Source organism: Carcharodon carcharias, chromosome 2 (assembly GCF_017639515.1).
Source record: "Carcharodon carcharias isolate sCarCar2 chromosome 2, sCarCar2.pri, whole genome shotgun sequence".
Classification (NCBI taxonomy): domain Eukaryota; kingdom Metazoa; phylum Chordata; class Chondrichthyes; order Lamniformes; family Lamnidae; genus Carcharodon; species Carcharodon carcharias.
In genome coordinates, this window is record NC_054468.1 from 157,099,355 (window position 1) to 157,113,408 (window position 14,054).

Sequence of the window (14,054 nt, forward strand, 5' to 3'; positions counted from 1 at the left end):
CACAAGGGGAAGAGGGGGTGGGAGGGAGGGGCTCCTCCACAAGGGGAAGAGGGGGTGGGAGGGAGGGGCTCCTCCACAAGGGGAAGAGGGGGTGGGAGGGAGGGGCTCCTCCACAAGGGGAAGAGGGGGTGGGAGGGAGGGGCTCCTCCACAAGGGGAAGAGGGGGTGGGAGGGAGGGGCTCCTCCACAAGGGGAAGAGGGGGTGGGAGGGAGGGGCTCCTCCACAAGGGGAAGAGGGGGTGGGAGGGAGGGGCTCCTCCACAAGGGGAAGAGGGGGTGGGAGGGAGGGGCTCCTCCACAAGGGGAAGAGGGGGTGGGAGGGAGGGGCTCCTCCACAAGGGGAAGAGGGGGTGGGAGGGAGGGGCTCCTCCACAAGGGGAAGAGGGGGTGGGAGGGAGGGGCTCCTCCACAAGGGGAAGAGGGGGTGGGAGGGAGGGGCTCCTCCACAAGGGGAAGAGGGGGTGGGAGGGAGGGGCTCCTCCACAAGGGGAAGAGGGGGTGGGAGGGAGGGGCTCCTCCACAAGGGGAAGAGGGGGTGGGAGGGAGGGGCTCCTCCACAAGGGGAAGAGGGGGTGGGAGGGAGGGGCTCCTCCACAAGGGGAAGAGGGGGTGGGAGGGAGGGGCTCCTCCACAAGGGGAAGAGGGGGTGGGAGGGAGGGGCTCCTCCACAAGGGGAAGAGGGGGTGGGAGGGAGGGGCTCCTCCACAAGGGGAAGAGGGGGTGGGAGGGAGGGGCTCCTCCACAAGGGGAAGAGGGGGTGGGAGGGAGGGGCTCCTCCACAAGGGGAAGAGGGGGTGGGAGGGAGGGGCTCCTCCACAAGGGGAAGAGGGGGTGGGAGGGAGGGGCTCCTCCACAAGGGGAAGAGGGGGTGGGAGGGAGGGGCTCCTCCACAAGGGGAAGAGGGGGTGGGAGGGAGGGGCTCCTCCACAAGGGGAAGAGGGGGTGGGAGGGAGGGGCTCCTCCACAAGGGGAAGAGGGGGTGGGAGGGAGGGGCTCCTCCACAAGGGGAAGAGGGGGTGGGAGGGAGGGGCTCCTCCACAAGGGGAAGAGGGGGTGGGAGGGAGGGGCTCCTCCACAAGGGGAAGAGGGGGTGGGAGGGAGGGGCTCCTCCACAAGGGGAAGAGGGGGTGGGAGGGAGGGGCTCCTCCACAAGGGGAAGAGGGGGTGGGAGGGAGGGGCTCCTCCACAAGGGGAAGAGGGGGTGGGAGGGAGGGGCTCCTCCACAAGGGGAAGAGGGGGTGGGAGGGAGGGGCTCCTCCACAAGGGGAAGAGGGGGTGGGAGGGAGGGGCTCCTCCACAAGGGGAAGAGGGGGTGGGAGGGAGGGGCTCCTCCACAAGGGGAAGAGGGGGTGGGAGGGAGGGGCTCCTCCACAAGGGGAAGAGGGGGTGGGAGGGAGGGGCTCCTCCACAAGGGGAAGAGGGGGTGGGAGGGAGGGGCTCCTCCACAAGGGGAAGAGGGGGTGGGAGGGAGGGGCTCCTCCACAAGGGGAAGAGGGGGTGGGAGGGAGGGGCTCCTCCACAAGGGGAAGAGGGGGTGGGAGGGAGGGGCTCCTCCACAAGGGGAAGAGGGGGTGGGAGGGAGGGGCTCCTCCACAAGGGGAAGAGGGGGTGGGAGGGAGGGGCTCCTCCACAAGGGGAAGAGGGGGTGGGAGGGAGGGGCTCCTCCACAAGGGGAAGAGGGGGTGGGAGGGAGGGGCTCCTCCACAAGGGGAAGAGGGGGTGGGAGGGAGGGGCTCCTCCACAAGGGGAAGAGGGGGTGGGAGGGAGGGGCTCCTCCACAAGGGGAAGAGGGGGTGGGAGGGAGGGGCTCCTCCACAAGGGGAAGAGGGGGTGGGAGGGAGGGGCTCCTCCACAAGGGGAAGAGGGGGTGGGAGGGAGGGGCTCCTCCACAAGGGGAAGAGGGGGTGGGAGGGAGGGGCTCCTCCACAAGGGGAAGAGGGGGTGGGAGGGAGGGGCTCCTCCACAAGGGGAAGAGGGGGTGGGAGGGAGGGGCTCCTCCACAAGGGGAAGAGGGGGTGGGAGGGAGGGGCTCCTCCACAAGGGGAAGAGGGGGTGGGAGGGAGGGGCTCCTCCACAAGGGGAAGAGGGGGTGGGAGGGAGGGGCTCCTCCACAAGGGGAAGAGGGGGTGGGAGGGAGGGGCTCCTCCACAAGGGGAAGAGGGGGTGGGAGGGAGGGGCTCCTCCACAAGGGGAAGAGGGGGTGGGAGGGAGGGGCTCCTCCACAAGGGGAAGAGGGGGTGGGAGGGAGGGGCTCCTCCACAAGGGGAAGAGGGGGTGGGAGGGAGGGGCTCCTCCACAAGGGGAAGAGGGGGTGGGAGGGAGGGGCTCCTCCACAAGGGGAAGAGGGGGTGGGAGGGAGGGGCTCCTCCACAAGGGGAAGAGGGGGTGGGAGGGAGGGGCTCCTCCACAAGGGGAAGAGGGGGTGGGAGGGAGGGGCTCCTCCACAAGGGGAAGAGGGGGTGGGAGGGAGGGGCTCCTCCACAAGGGGAAGAGGGGGTGGGAGGGAGGGGCTCCTCCACAAGGGGAAGAGGGGGTGGGAGGGAGGGGCTCCTCCACAAGGGGAAGAGGGGGTGGGAGGGAGGGGCTCCTCCACAAGGGGAAGAGGGGGTGGGAGGGAGGGGCTCCTCCACAAGGGGAAGAGGGGGTGGGAGGGAGGGGCTCCTCCACAAGGGGAAGAGGGGGTGGGAGGGAGGGGCTCCTCCACAAGGGGAAGAGGGGGTGGGAGGGAGGGGCTCCTCCACAAGGGGAAGAGGGGGTGGGAGGGAGGGGCTCCTCCACAAGGGGAAGAGGGGGTGGGAGGGAGGGGCTCCTCCACAAGGGGAAGAGGGGGTGGGAGGGAGGGGCTCCTCCACAAGGGGAAGAGGGGGTGGGAGGGAGGGGCTCCTCCACAAGGGGAAGAGGGGGTGGGAGGGAGGGGCTCCTCCACAAGGGGAAGAGGGGGTGGGAGGGAGGGGCTCCTCCACAAGGGGAAGAGGGGGTGGGAGGGAGGGGCTCCTCCACAAGGGGAAGAGGGGGTGGGAGGGAGGGGCTCCTCCACAAGGGGAAGAGGGGGTGGGAGGGAGGGGCTCCTCCACAAGGGGAAGAGGGGGTGGGAGGGAGGGGCTCCTCCACAAGGGGAAGAGGGGGTGGGAGGGAGGGGCTCCTCCACAAGGGGAAGAGGGGGTGGGAGGGAGGGGCTCCTCCACAAGGGGAAGAGGGGGTGGGAGGGAGGGGCTCCTCCACAAGGGGAAGAGGGGGTGGGAGGGAGGGGCTCCTCCACAAGGGGAAGAGGGGGTGGGAGGGAGGGGCTCCTCCACAAGGGGAAGAGGGGGTGGGAGGGAGGGGCTCCTCCACAAGGGGAAGAGGGGGTGGGAGGGAGGGGCTCCTCCACAAGGGGAAGAGGGGGTGGGAGGGAGGGGCTCCTCCACAAGGGGAAGAGGGGGTGGGAGGGAGGGGCTCCTCCACAAGGGGAAGAGGGGGTGGGAGGGAGGGGCTCCTCCACAAGGGGAAGAGGGGGTGGGAGGGAGGGGCTCCTCCACAAGGGGAAGAGGGGGTGGGAGGGAGGGGCTCCTCCACAAGGGGAAGAGGGGGTGGGAGGGAGGGGCTCCTCCACAAGGGGAAGAGGGGGTGGGAGGGAGGGGCTCCTCCACAAGGGGAAGAGGGGGTGGGAGGGAGGGGCTCCTCCACAAGGGGAAGAGGGGGTGGGAGGGAGGGGCTCCTCCACAAGGGGAAGAGGGGGTGGGAGGGAGGGGCTCCTCCACAAGGGGAAGAGGGGGTGGGAGGGAGGGGCTCCTCCACAAGGGGAAGAGGGGGTGGGAGGGAGGGGCTCCTCCACAAGGGGAAGAGGGGGTGGGAGGGAGGGGCTCCTCCACAAGGGGAAGAGGGGGTGGGAGGGAGGGGCTCCTCCACAAGGGGAAGAGGGGGTGGGAGGGAGGGGCTCCTCCACAAGGGGAAGAGGGGGTGGGAGGGAGGGGCTCCTCCACAAGGGGAAGAGGGGGTGGGAGGGAGGGGCTCCTCCACAAGGGGAAGAGGGGGTGGGAGGGAGGGGCTCCTCCACAAGGGGAAGAGGGGGTGGGAGGGAGGGGCTCCTCCACAAGGGGAAGAGGGGGTGGGAGGGAGGGGCTCCTCCACAAGGGGAAGAGGGGGTGGGAGGGAGGGGCTCCTCCACAAGGGGAAGAGGGGGTGGGAGGGAGGGGCTCCTCCACAAGGGGAAGAGGGGGTGGGAGGGAGGGGCTCCTCCACAAGGGGAAGAGGGGGTGGGAGGGAGGGGCTCCTCCACAAGGGGAAGAGGGGGTGGGAGGGAGGGGCTCCTCCACAAGGGGAAGAGGGGGTGGGAGGGAGGGGCTCCTCCACAAGGGGAAGAGGGGGTGGGAGGGAGGGGCTCCTCCACAAGGGGAAGAGGGGGTGGGAGGGAGGGGCTCCTCCACAAGGGGAAGAGGGGGTGGGAGGGAGGGGCTCCTCCACAAGGGGAAGAGGGGGTGGGAGGGAGGGGCTCCTCCACAAGGGGAAGAGGGGGTGGGAGGGAGGGGCTCCTCCACAAGGGGAAGAGGGGGTGGGAGGGAGGGGCTCCTCCACAAGGGGAAGAGGGGGTGGGAGGGAGGGGCTCCTCCACAAGGGGAAGAGGGGGTGGGAGGGAGGGGCTCCTCCACAAGGGGAAGAGGGGGTGGGAGGGAGGGGCTCCTCCACAAGGGGAAGAGGGGGTGGGAGGGAGGGGCTCCTCCACAAGGGGAAGAGGGGGTGGGAGGGAGGGGCTCCTCCACAAGGGGAAGAGGGGGTGGGAGGGAGGGGCTCCTCCACAAGGGGAAGAGGGGGTGGGAGGGAGGGGCTCCTCCACAAGGGGAAGAGGGGGTGGGAGGGAGGGGCTCCTCCACAAGGGGAAGAGGGGGTGGGAGGGAGGGGCTCCTCCACAAGGGGAAGAGGGGGTGGGAGGGAGGGGCTCCTCCACAAGGGGAAGAGGGGGTGGGAGGGAGGGGCTCCTCCACAAGGGGAAGAGGGGGTGGGAGGGAGGGGCTCCTCCACAAGGGGAAGAGGGGGTGGGAGGGAGGGGCTCCTCCACAAGGGGAAGAGGGGGTGGGAGGGAGGGGCTCCTCCACAAGGGGAAGAGGGGGTGGGAGGGAGGGGCTCCTCCACAAGGGGAAGAGGGGGTGGGAGGGAGGGGCTCCTCCACAAGGGGAAGAGGGGGTGGGAGGGAGGGGCTCCTCCACAAGGGGAAGAGGGGGTGGGAGGGAGGGGCTCCTCCACAAGGGGAAGAGGGGGTGGGAGGGAGGGGCTCCTCCACAAGGGGAAGAGGGGGTGGGAGGGAGGGGCTCCTCCACCAAGGGGAAGAGGGGGTGGGAGGGAGGGGCTCCTCCACAAGGGGAAGAGGGGGTGGGAGGGAGGGGCTCCTCCACAAGGGGAAGAGGGGGGTGGGAGGGAGGGGCTCCTCCACAAGGGGAAGAGGGGGTGGGAGGGAGGGGCTCCTCCACAAGGGGAAGAGGGGGGTGGGAGGGAGGGGCTCCTCCACAAGGGGAAGAGGGGGTGGGAGGGAGGGGCTCCTCCACAAGGGGAAGAGGGGGTGGGAGGGAGGGGCTCCTCCACAAGGGGAAGAGGGGGTGGGAGGGAGGGGCTCCTCCACAAGGGGAAGAGGGGGGTGGGAGGGAGGGGCTCCTCCACAAGGGGAAGAGGGGGTGGGAGGGAGGGGCTCCTCCACAAGGGGAAGAGGGCGTGGGAGGGAGGGGCTCCTCCACAAGGGGAAGAGGGGGTGGGAGGGAGGGGCTCCTCCACCAGGGGAAGAGGGGGTGGGAGGGAGGGGCTCCTCCACCAGGGGAAGAGGGGGTGGGAGGGAGGGGCTCCTCCACCAGGGGAAGAGGGGGGTGGGAGGGAGGGGCTCCTCCACCAGGGGAAGAGGGCGGGTGGGAGGGAGGGGCTCCTCCACCAGGGGACGAGGGCGGGTGGGAGGGAGGGGCTCCTCCACAAGGGGAAGAGGGGGTGGGAGGGAGGGGCTCCTCCACCAGGGGAAGATGGGGGTGGGAGGGAGGGGCTCCTCCACCAGGGGAAGAGGGGGTGGGAGGGAGGGGCTCCTCCACCAGGGGAAGAGGGGGTGGGAGGGAGGGGCTCCTCCACCAGGGGAAGAGGGGGGTGGGAGGGAGGGGCTCCTCCACCAGGGGAAGAGGGGGTGGGAGGGAGGGGCTCCTCCACAAGGGGAAGAGGGGGTGGGAGGGAGGGGCTCCTCCACAAGGGGAAGAGGGGGTGGGAGGGAGGGGCTCCTCCACAAGGGGAAGAGGGTGTGGGAGGGAGGGGATCCTCCACCAGGCGAAGAGGGGGAGGGAGGGAGGGGCTCCTCCACCAGGCGAAGAGGGGGTGGGAGGGAGGGGCTCCTCCAGCCGGGGAAGAGGGGGTGGGAGGGAGGGGCTCCTCCACAAGGGGAAGAGGGGGTGGGAGGGAGGGGCTCCTCCACAAGGGGAAGAGGGGGTGGGAGGGAGGGGCTCCTCCACAAGGGGAAGAGGGGGTGGGAGGGAGGGGCTCCTCCACAAGGGGAAGAGGGGGTGGGAGGGAGGGGCTCCTCCACAAGGGGAAGAGGGGGTGGGAGGGAGGGGCTCCTCCACAAGGGGAAGAGGGGGTGGGAGGGAGGGGCTCCTCCACAAGGGGAAGAGGGGGTGGGAGGGAGGGGCTCCTCCACAAGGGGAAGAGGGGGTGGGAGGGAGGGGCTCCTCCACAAGGGGAAGAGGGGGTGGGAGGGAGGGGCTCCTCCACAAGGGGAAGAGGGGGTGGGAGGGAGGGGCTCCTCCACAAGGGGAAGAGGGGGGTGGGAGGGAGGGGCTCCTCCACAAGGGGAAGAGGGGGTGGGAGGGAGGGGCTCCTCCACAAGGGGAAGAGGGGGTGGGAGGGAGGGGCTCCTCCACAAGGGGAAGAGGGGGTGGGAGGGAGGGGCTCCTCCACAAGGGGAAGAGGGGGTGGGAGGGAGGGGCTCCTCCACAAGGGGAAGAGGGGGTGGGAGGGAGGGGCTCCTCCACAAGGGGAAGAGGGGGTGGGAGGGAGGGGCTCCTCCACAAGGGGAAGAGGGGGTGGGAGGGAGGGGCTCCTCCACAAGGGGAAGAGGGGGTGGGAGGGAGGGGCTCCTCCACAAGGGGAAGAGGGGGTGGGAGGGAGGGGCTCCTCCACAAGGGGAAGAGGGGGTGGGAGGGAGGGGCTCCTCCACAAGGGGAAGAGGGGGTGGGAGGGAGGGGCTCCTCCACAAGGGGAAGAAGGGGGTGGGAGGGAGGGGCTCCTCCACAAGGGGAAGAGGGGGTGGGAGGGAGGGGCTCCTCCACAAGGGGAAGAGGGGGTGGGAGGGAGGGGCTCCTCCACCAGGGGAAGAGGGGGTGGGAGGGAGGGGCTCCTCCACCAGGGGAAGAGAGGGTGGGAGGGAGGGGCTCCTCCACAAGGGGAAGAGGGGGAGGGAGGGAGGGGCTCCTCCACAAGGGGAAGAGGGGGTGGGAGGGAGGGGCTCCTCCACAAGGGGAAGAGGGGGTGGGAGGGAGGGGCTCCTCCACAAGGGGAAGAGGGGGTGGGAGGGAGGGGCTCCTCCACAAGGGGAAGAGGGGGGTGGGAGGGAGGGGCTCCTCCACAAGGGGAAGAGGGGGTGGGAGGGAGGGGCTCCTCCACAAGGGGAAGAGGGGGTGGGAGGGAGGGGCTCCTCCACAAGGGGAAGAGGGGGTGGGAGGGAGGGGCTCCTCCACAAGGGGAAGAGGGGGTGGGAGGGAGGGGCTCCTCCACAAGGGGAAGAGGGGGTGGGAGGGAGGGGCTCCTCCACAAGGGGAAGAGGGGGTGGGAGGGAGGGGCTCCTCCACAAGGGGAAGAGGGGGGTGGGAGGGAGGGGCTCCTCCACAAGGGGAAGAGGGGGTGGGAGGGAGGGGCTCCTCCACAAGGGGAAGAGGGGGTGGGAGGGAGGGGCTCCTCCACAAGGGGAAGAGGGGGTGGGAGGGAGGGGCTCCTCCACAAGGGGAAGAGGGGGTGGGAGGGAGGGGCTCCTCCACAAGGGGAAGAGGGGGGTGGGAGGGAGGGGCTCCTCCACAAGGGGAAGAGGGGGTGGGAGGGAGGGGCTCCTCCACAAGGGGAAGAGGGGGTGGGAGGGAGGGGCTCCTCCACAAGGGGAAGAGGGGGTGGGAGGGAGGGGCTCCTCCACAAGGGGAAGAGGGGGTGGGAGGGAGGGGCTCCTCCACAAGGGGAAGAGGGGGTGGGAGGGAGGGGCTCCTCCACAAGGGGAAGAGGGGGTGGGAGGGAGGGGCTCCTCCACAAGGGGAAGAGGGGGTGGGAGGGAGGGGCTCCTCCACAAGGGGAAGAGGGGGTGGGAGGGAGGGGCTCCTCCACAAGGGGAAGAGGGGGTGGGAGGGAGGGGCTCCTCCACAAGGGGAAGAGGGGGTGGGAGGGAGGGGCTCCTCCACAAGGGGAAGAGGGGGTGGGAGGGAGGGGCTCCTCCACAAGGGGAAGAGGGGGTGGGAGGGAGGGGCTCCTCCACAAGGGGAAGAGGGGGTGGGAGGGAGGGGCTCCTCCACAAGGGGAAGAGGGGGTGGGAGGGAGGGGCTCCTCCACAAGGGGAAGAGGGGGTGGGAGGGAGGGGCTCCTCCACAAGGGAAGAGGGGGTGGGAGGGAGGGGCTCCTCCACAAGGGGAAGAGGGGGTGGGAGGGAGGGGCTCCTCCACAAGGGGAAGAGGGGGTGGGAGGGAGGGGCTCCTCCACAAGGGGAAGAGGGGGTGGGAGGGAGGGGCTCCTCCACAAGGGGAAGAGGGGGTGGGAGGGAGGGGCTCCTCCACAAGGGGAAGAGGGGGTGGGAGGGAGGGGCTCCTCCACAAGGGGAAGAGGGGGTGGGAGGGAGGGGCTCCTCCACAAGGGGAAGAGGGGGTGGGAGGGAGGGGCTCCTCCACAAGGGGAAGAGGGGGTGGGAGGGAGGGGCTCCTCCACAAGGGGAAGAGGGGGTGGGAGGGAGGGGCTCCTCCACAAGGGGAAGAGGGGGTGGGAGGGAGGGGCTCCTCCACAAGGGGAAGAGGGGGGTGGGAGGGAGGGGCTCCTCCACAAGGGGAAGAGGGGGTGGGAGGGAGGGGCTCCTCCACAAGGGGAAGAGGGGGGTGGGAGGGAGGGGCTCCTCCACAAGGGGAAGAGGGGGTGGGAGGGAGGGGCTCCTCCACAAGGGGAAGAGGGGGTGGGAGGGAGGGGCTCCTCCACAAGGGGAAGAGGGGGTGGGAGGGAGGGGCTCCTCCACAAGGGGAAGAGGGGGTGGGAGGGAGGGGCTCCTCCACAAGGGGAAGAGGGGGTGGGAGGGAGGGGCTCCTCCACAAGGGGAAGAGGGGGTGGGAGGGAGGGGCTCCTCCACAAGGGGAAGAGGGGGTGGGAGGGAGGGGCTCCTCCACAAGGGGAAGAGGGGGTGGGAGGGAGGGGCTCCTCCACAAGGGGAAGAGGGGGTGGGAGGGAGGGGCTCCTCCACAAGGGGAAGAGGGGGTGGGAGGGAGGGGCTCCTCCACAAGGGGAAGAGGGGGGTGGGAGGGAGGGGCTCCTCCACAAGGGGAAGAGGGGGTGGGAGGGTGCGGCTCCTCCACAAGGGGAAGAGGGGGTGGGAGGGAGGGGCTCCTCCACAAGGGGAAGAGGGGGTGGGAGGGAGAGGATCCTCCACAAGGGGAAGAGGGGGTGGGAGGGAGGGGCTCCTCCGCAAGGGGAAGAGGGGGTGGGAGGGAGGGGCTCATCCGCAAGGGGAAGAGGGGGGTGGGAGGGAGGGGCTCCTCCGCAAGGGGAAGAGGGGGTGGGAGGGAGGGGCTCCTCCGCAAGGGGAAGAGGGGGTGGGAGGGAGGGGCTCCTCCGCAAGGGGAAGAGGGGGTGGGAGGGAGGGTCTCCTCCGCAAGGGGAAGAGGGGGGTGGGAGGGAGGGCTCCCTCCGCAAGGGGAGGAGGGGTTGGGAGGGAGGGCTCCCTCCGCAAGGGGAAGAGGGGGGTGTGGAGGGAGGGGCTCCTCCGCAAGGGGAAGAGGGGGGGTGGGAGGGATGGGCTCCTCCGCGGGGAAGGGGAGGGTGGGAGGGAGGGGCTCCTCCGCAAGGGGTAGAGGGGTGGGCGGGGTGGGGCACCTCGCAAGGGGAAGAGGGGGTGGGAGGGAGGGGCTCCTCCGCAAGGGGAAGAGGGGGTGGGAGGGAGGGGGCTCCTCCGCAAGGGGAAGAGGGGGTGGGAGGGAGGGGCTCCTCCGCAAGGGGAAGAGGGGGTGGGAGGGAGGGGCTCCTCCGCAAGGGGAAGAGGGGGTGGGAGGGAGGGGCTCCTCCGCAAGGGGAAGAGGGGGTGGGAGGGAGGGGCTCCTCCGCAAGGGGAAGAGGGGGTGGGAGGGAGGGGCTCCTCCGCAAGGGGAAGAGGGGGTGGGAGGGAGGGGCTCCTCCGCAAGGGAAGAGGGGGTGGGAGGGAGGGGCTCCTCCGCAAGGGGAAGAGGGGGTGGGAGGGAGGGGCTCCTCCGCAAGGGGAAGAGGGGGTGGGAGGGAGGGGCTCCTCCGCAAGGGGAAGAGGGGGTGGGAGGGAGGGGCTCCTCCGCAAGGGGAAGAGGGGGTGGGAGGGAGGGGCTCCTCCGCAAGGGGAAGAGGGGGTGGGAGGGAGGGGCTCCTCCGCAAGGGGAAGAGGGGGTGGGAGGGAGGGGCTCCTCCGCAAGGGGAAGAGGGGGTGGGAGGGAGGGGCTCCTCCGCAAGGGGAAGAGGGGGTGGGAGGGAGGGGCTCCTCCGCAAGGGGAAGAGGGGGTGGGAGGGAGGGGCTCCTCCGCAAGGGGAAGAGGGGGTGGGAGGGAGGGGCTCCTCCGCAAGGGGAAGAGGGGGTGGGAGGGAGGGGCTCCTCCACAAGGGGAAGAGGGGGTGGGAGGGAGGGGCTCCTCCACAAGGGGAAGAGGGGGTGGGAGGGAGGGGCTCCTCCACAAGGGGAAGAGGGGGTGGGAGGGAGGGGCTCCTCCACAAGGGGAAGAGGGGGTGGGAGGGAGGGGCTCCTCCACAAGGGGAAGAGGGGGTGGGAGGGAGGGGCTCCTCCACAAGGGGAAGAGGGGGTGGGAGGGAGGGGCTCCTCCACAAGGGGAAGAGGGGGTGGGAGGGAGGGGCTCCTCCACAAGGGGAAGAGGGGGTGGGAGGGAGGGGCTCCTCCACAAGGGGAAGAGGGGGTGGGAGGGAGGGGCTCCTCCACAAGGGGAAGAGGGGGGTGGGAGGGAGGGGCTCCTCCGCAAGGGAAGAGGGGGTGGGAGGGAGGGGCTCCTCCGCAAGGGGAAGAGGGGGTGGGAGGGAGGGGCTCCTCCGCAAGGGGAAGAGGGGGTGGGAGGGAGGGGCTCCTCCGCAAGGGGAAGAGGGGGTGGGAGGGAGGGGCTCCTCCGCAAGGGGAAGAGGGGGTGGGAGGGAGGGGCTCCTCCGCAAGGGGAAGAGGGGGTGGGAGGGAGGGGCTCCTCCGCAAGGGGAAGAGGGGGAGTGAGGGAGGGGCTCCCTCCGCCAAGGGGAAGAGGGGTGGGAGGGAGGGGCTCCTCCGCAAGGGGAAGAGGGGGTGGGAGGGAGGGGCTCCTCGCAAGGGAAGAGGGGGTGGGAGGGAGGGGCTCCTCCACAAGGGGAAGAGGGGGTGGGAGGGAGGGGCTCCTCCACAAGGGAAGAGGGGGTGGCAGGGAGGGGCTCCTCCACCAGGGGAAGAGGGGGTGGCAGGGAGGGGCTCCTCCACCAGGGGGAGAGGGGGTGGGAGGGAGGGGCTCCTCCACCAGGGGGAAGAGGCGGGTGGGAGGAGGGGCTCCTCCACAGGGGAAGAGGCGGGTGGGAGGGAGGGGCTCCTCCACCAGGGGACCAGGGCGGGTGGGAGGGAGGGGCTCCTCCACCAGGGGACCAGGGCGGGTGGGAGGGAGGGGCTCCTCCACCAGGGGACCAGGGCGGGTGGGAGGGAGGGGCTCCTCCACCAGGGGACCAGGGCGGGTGGGAGGGAGGGGCTCCTCCACCAGGGGACCAGGGGGGTGGGAGGGAGGGGCTCCTCCAGCAGGGGAAGAGGGGGTGGGAGGGAGGGGCTCCTCCAGCAGGGGAAGAGGGGGTGGGTTGGAGGGGCTCCTCCACAGGGGAAGAGGCGGGTGGGAGGGTGGGGCTCCTCCACCGGGGAGGGGCGGGTGGGAGGGAGGGGCTCCTCCACAGGGGAAGGCGGGGTGGGAGGGAGGGGCTCCTCCACCGGGGGAGGGCGGGTGGGAGGGAGGGGCTTCTCCACCGGGGAGGGGCGGGTGGGAGGGAGGGGCTCCTCCACAGGGGGAGGGCGGGTGGGAGGGAGGGGCTCCTCCACAGGGGGAGGGCGGGTGGGAGGGAGGGGCTCCTCCACAGGAGGAGGGCGGGTGGGAGGGAGGGGCTCCTCCACAGACGGAGGGCGGGTGGGAGGGAGGGGCTCCTCCACGGGTGAGGGGAGGGTGGGAGGGAGGGGCTCCTCCACAAGGGGAGGGCGGGTGGGAGGGAGGGGCTCCTCCACAGGGGGAGGGGAGGGTGGGAGGGAGGGGCTCCTCCACAGGGGGAGGGCGGGTGGGAGGGAGGGGCTCCTCCACAGGGGGAGGGCGGGTGGGAGGGAGGGGCTCCTCCACAGGGGAGGGGCGGGTGGGAGGGTGGGGCTCCTCCACCGGGGAGAGGCGGGTGGGAGGGTGGGGCTCCTCCACAGGGGGAGGGGCGGGTGGGAGGGAGGGGCTCCTCCACAAGGGGAAGAGGGGGTGGGAGGGAGGGGCTCCTCCACAAGGGGAAGAGGGGGTGGGAGGGAGGGGCTCCTCCACAAGGGGAAGAGGGGGTGGGAGGGAGGGGCTCCTCCACAAGGGGAAGAGGGGGTGGGAGGGAGGGGCTCCTCCACAAGGGGAAGAGGGGGTGGGAGGGAGGGGCTCCTCCACAAGGGGAAGAGGGGGTGGGAGGGAGGGGCTCCTCCACAAGGGGAAGAGGGGGTGGGAGGGAGGGGCTCCTCCACAAGGGGAAGAGGGGGGTGGGAGGGGGGGGCTCCTCCACAAGGGGAAGAGGGGGTGGGAGGGAGGGGCTCCTCCACAAGGGGAAGAGGGGGTGGGAGGGAGGGGCTCCTCCACAAGGGGAAGAGGGGGTGGGAGGGAGGGGCTCCTCCACAAGGGGAAGAGGGGGTGGGAGGGAGGGGCTCCTCCGCAAGGGGAAGAGGGGGTGGGAGGGAGGGGCTCCTCCGCAAGGGGGAGGGCGGGTGGGAGGGAGGGGCCCCTCGGCTAGGGGGAGGGCGGGTGGGAGGGAGGGGCCTCCTCCGCAAGGGGAGGGCGGGTGGGAGGGAGGGGCCCCTCGGCTAGGGCGAGGGCGGGTGGGAGGGAGGGGCCCCTCGGCTAGGGCGAGGGCGGGTGGGAGGGAGGGGCCCCTCCGCAAGGGGGAGGGCGGGTGGGAGGGAGGGGCCCCTCCGCAAGGGGGAGGGCGGGTGGGAGGGAGGGGCCCCTCCGCAAGGGGGAGGGCGGGTGGGAGGGAGGGGCTCCTCCGCAAGGGGGAGGGCGGGTGGGAGGGAGGGGCTCCTCGCAAGGGGGAGGGCGGGTGGGAGGGAGGGGCTCCTCCGCAAGGGGAGGGCGGGTGGGAGGGAGGGGCTCCTCCGCAAGGGGGAGGGCGGGTGGGAGGGAGGGGCTCCTCCGCAAGGGGGAGGGCGGGTGGGAGGGAGGGGCTCCTCGCAAGGGGAGGGCGGGTGGGAGGGAGGGGCTCCTCCGCAAGGGGAAGAGGGGGTGGGAGGGAGGGGCTCCTCCGCAAGGGGGAAGAGGGGGTGGGAGGGAGGGGCTCCTCCGCAAGGGGAAGAGGGGGTGGGAGGGAGGGGCTCCTCCGCAAGGGGAAGAGGGGGTGGGAGGGAGGGGCTCCTCCGCAAGGGGAAGAGGGGGTGGGAGGGAGGGGCTCCTCCGCAAGGGGAAGAGGGGGTGGGAGGGAGGGGCTCCTCCGCAAGGGGAAGAGGGGGGTGGGAGGGAGGGGCTCCTCCGCAAGGGGAGAGGGGGTGGGAGGGAGGGGCTCCTCCGCAAGGGGAAGAGGGGGTGGGAGGGAGGGGCTCCTCCGCAAGGGGAAGAGGGGGTGGGAGGGAGGGGCTCCTCCGCAAGGGGAAGAGGGGGTGGGAGGGAGGGGCTCCTCCGCAAGGGGAAGAGGGG

General features: G+C 71.5%; 1 protein-coding gene across 2 annotated transcripts in view; it reads right to left on the reverse strand.

Moving 5' to 3' along the window:
• arid1b (AT rich interactive domain 1B (SWI1-like)) overlaps positions 1 to 14,054 on the reverse strand; it is a 947,552-nt gene that overhangs the window by 679,310 nt on the left and 254,188 nt on the right. The window lies entirely within an intron of this gene.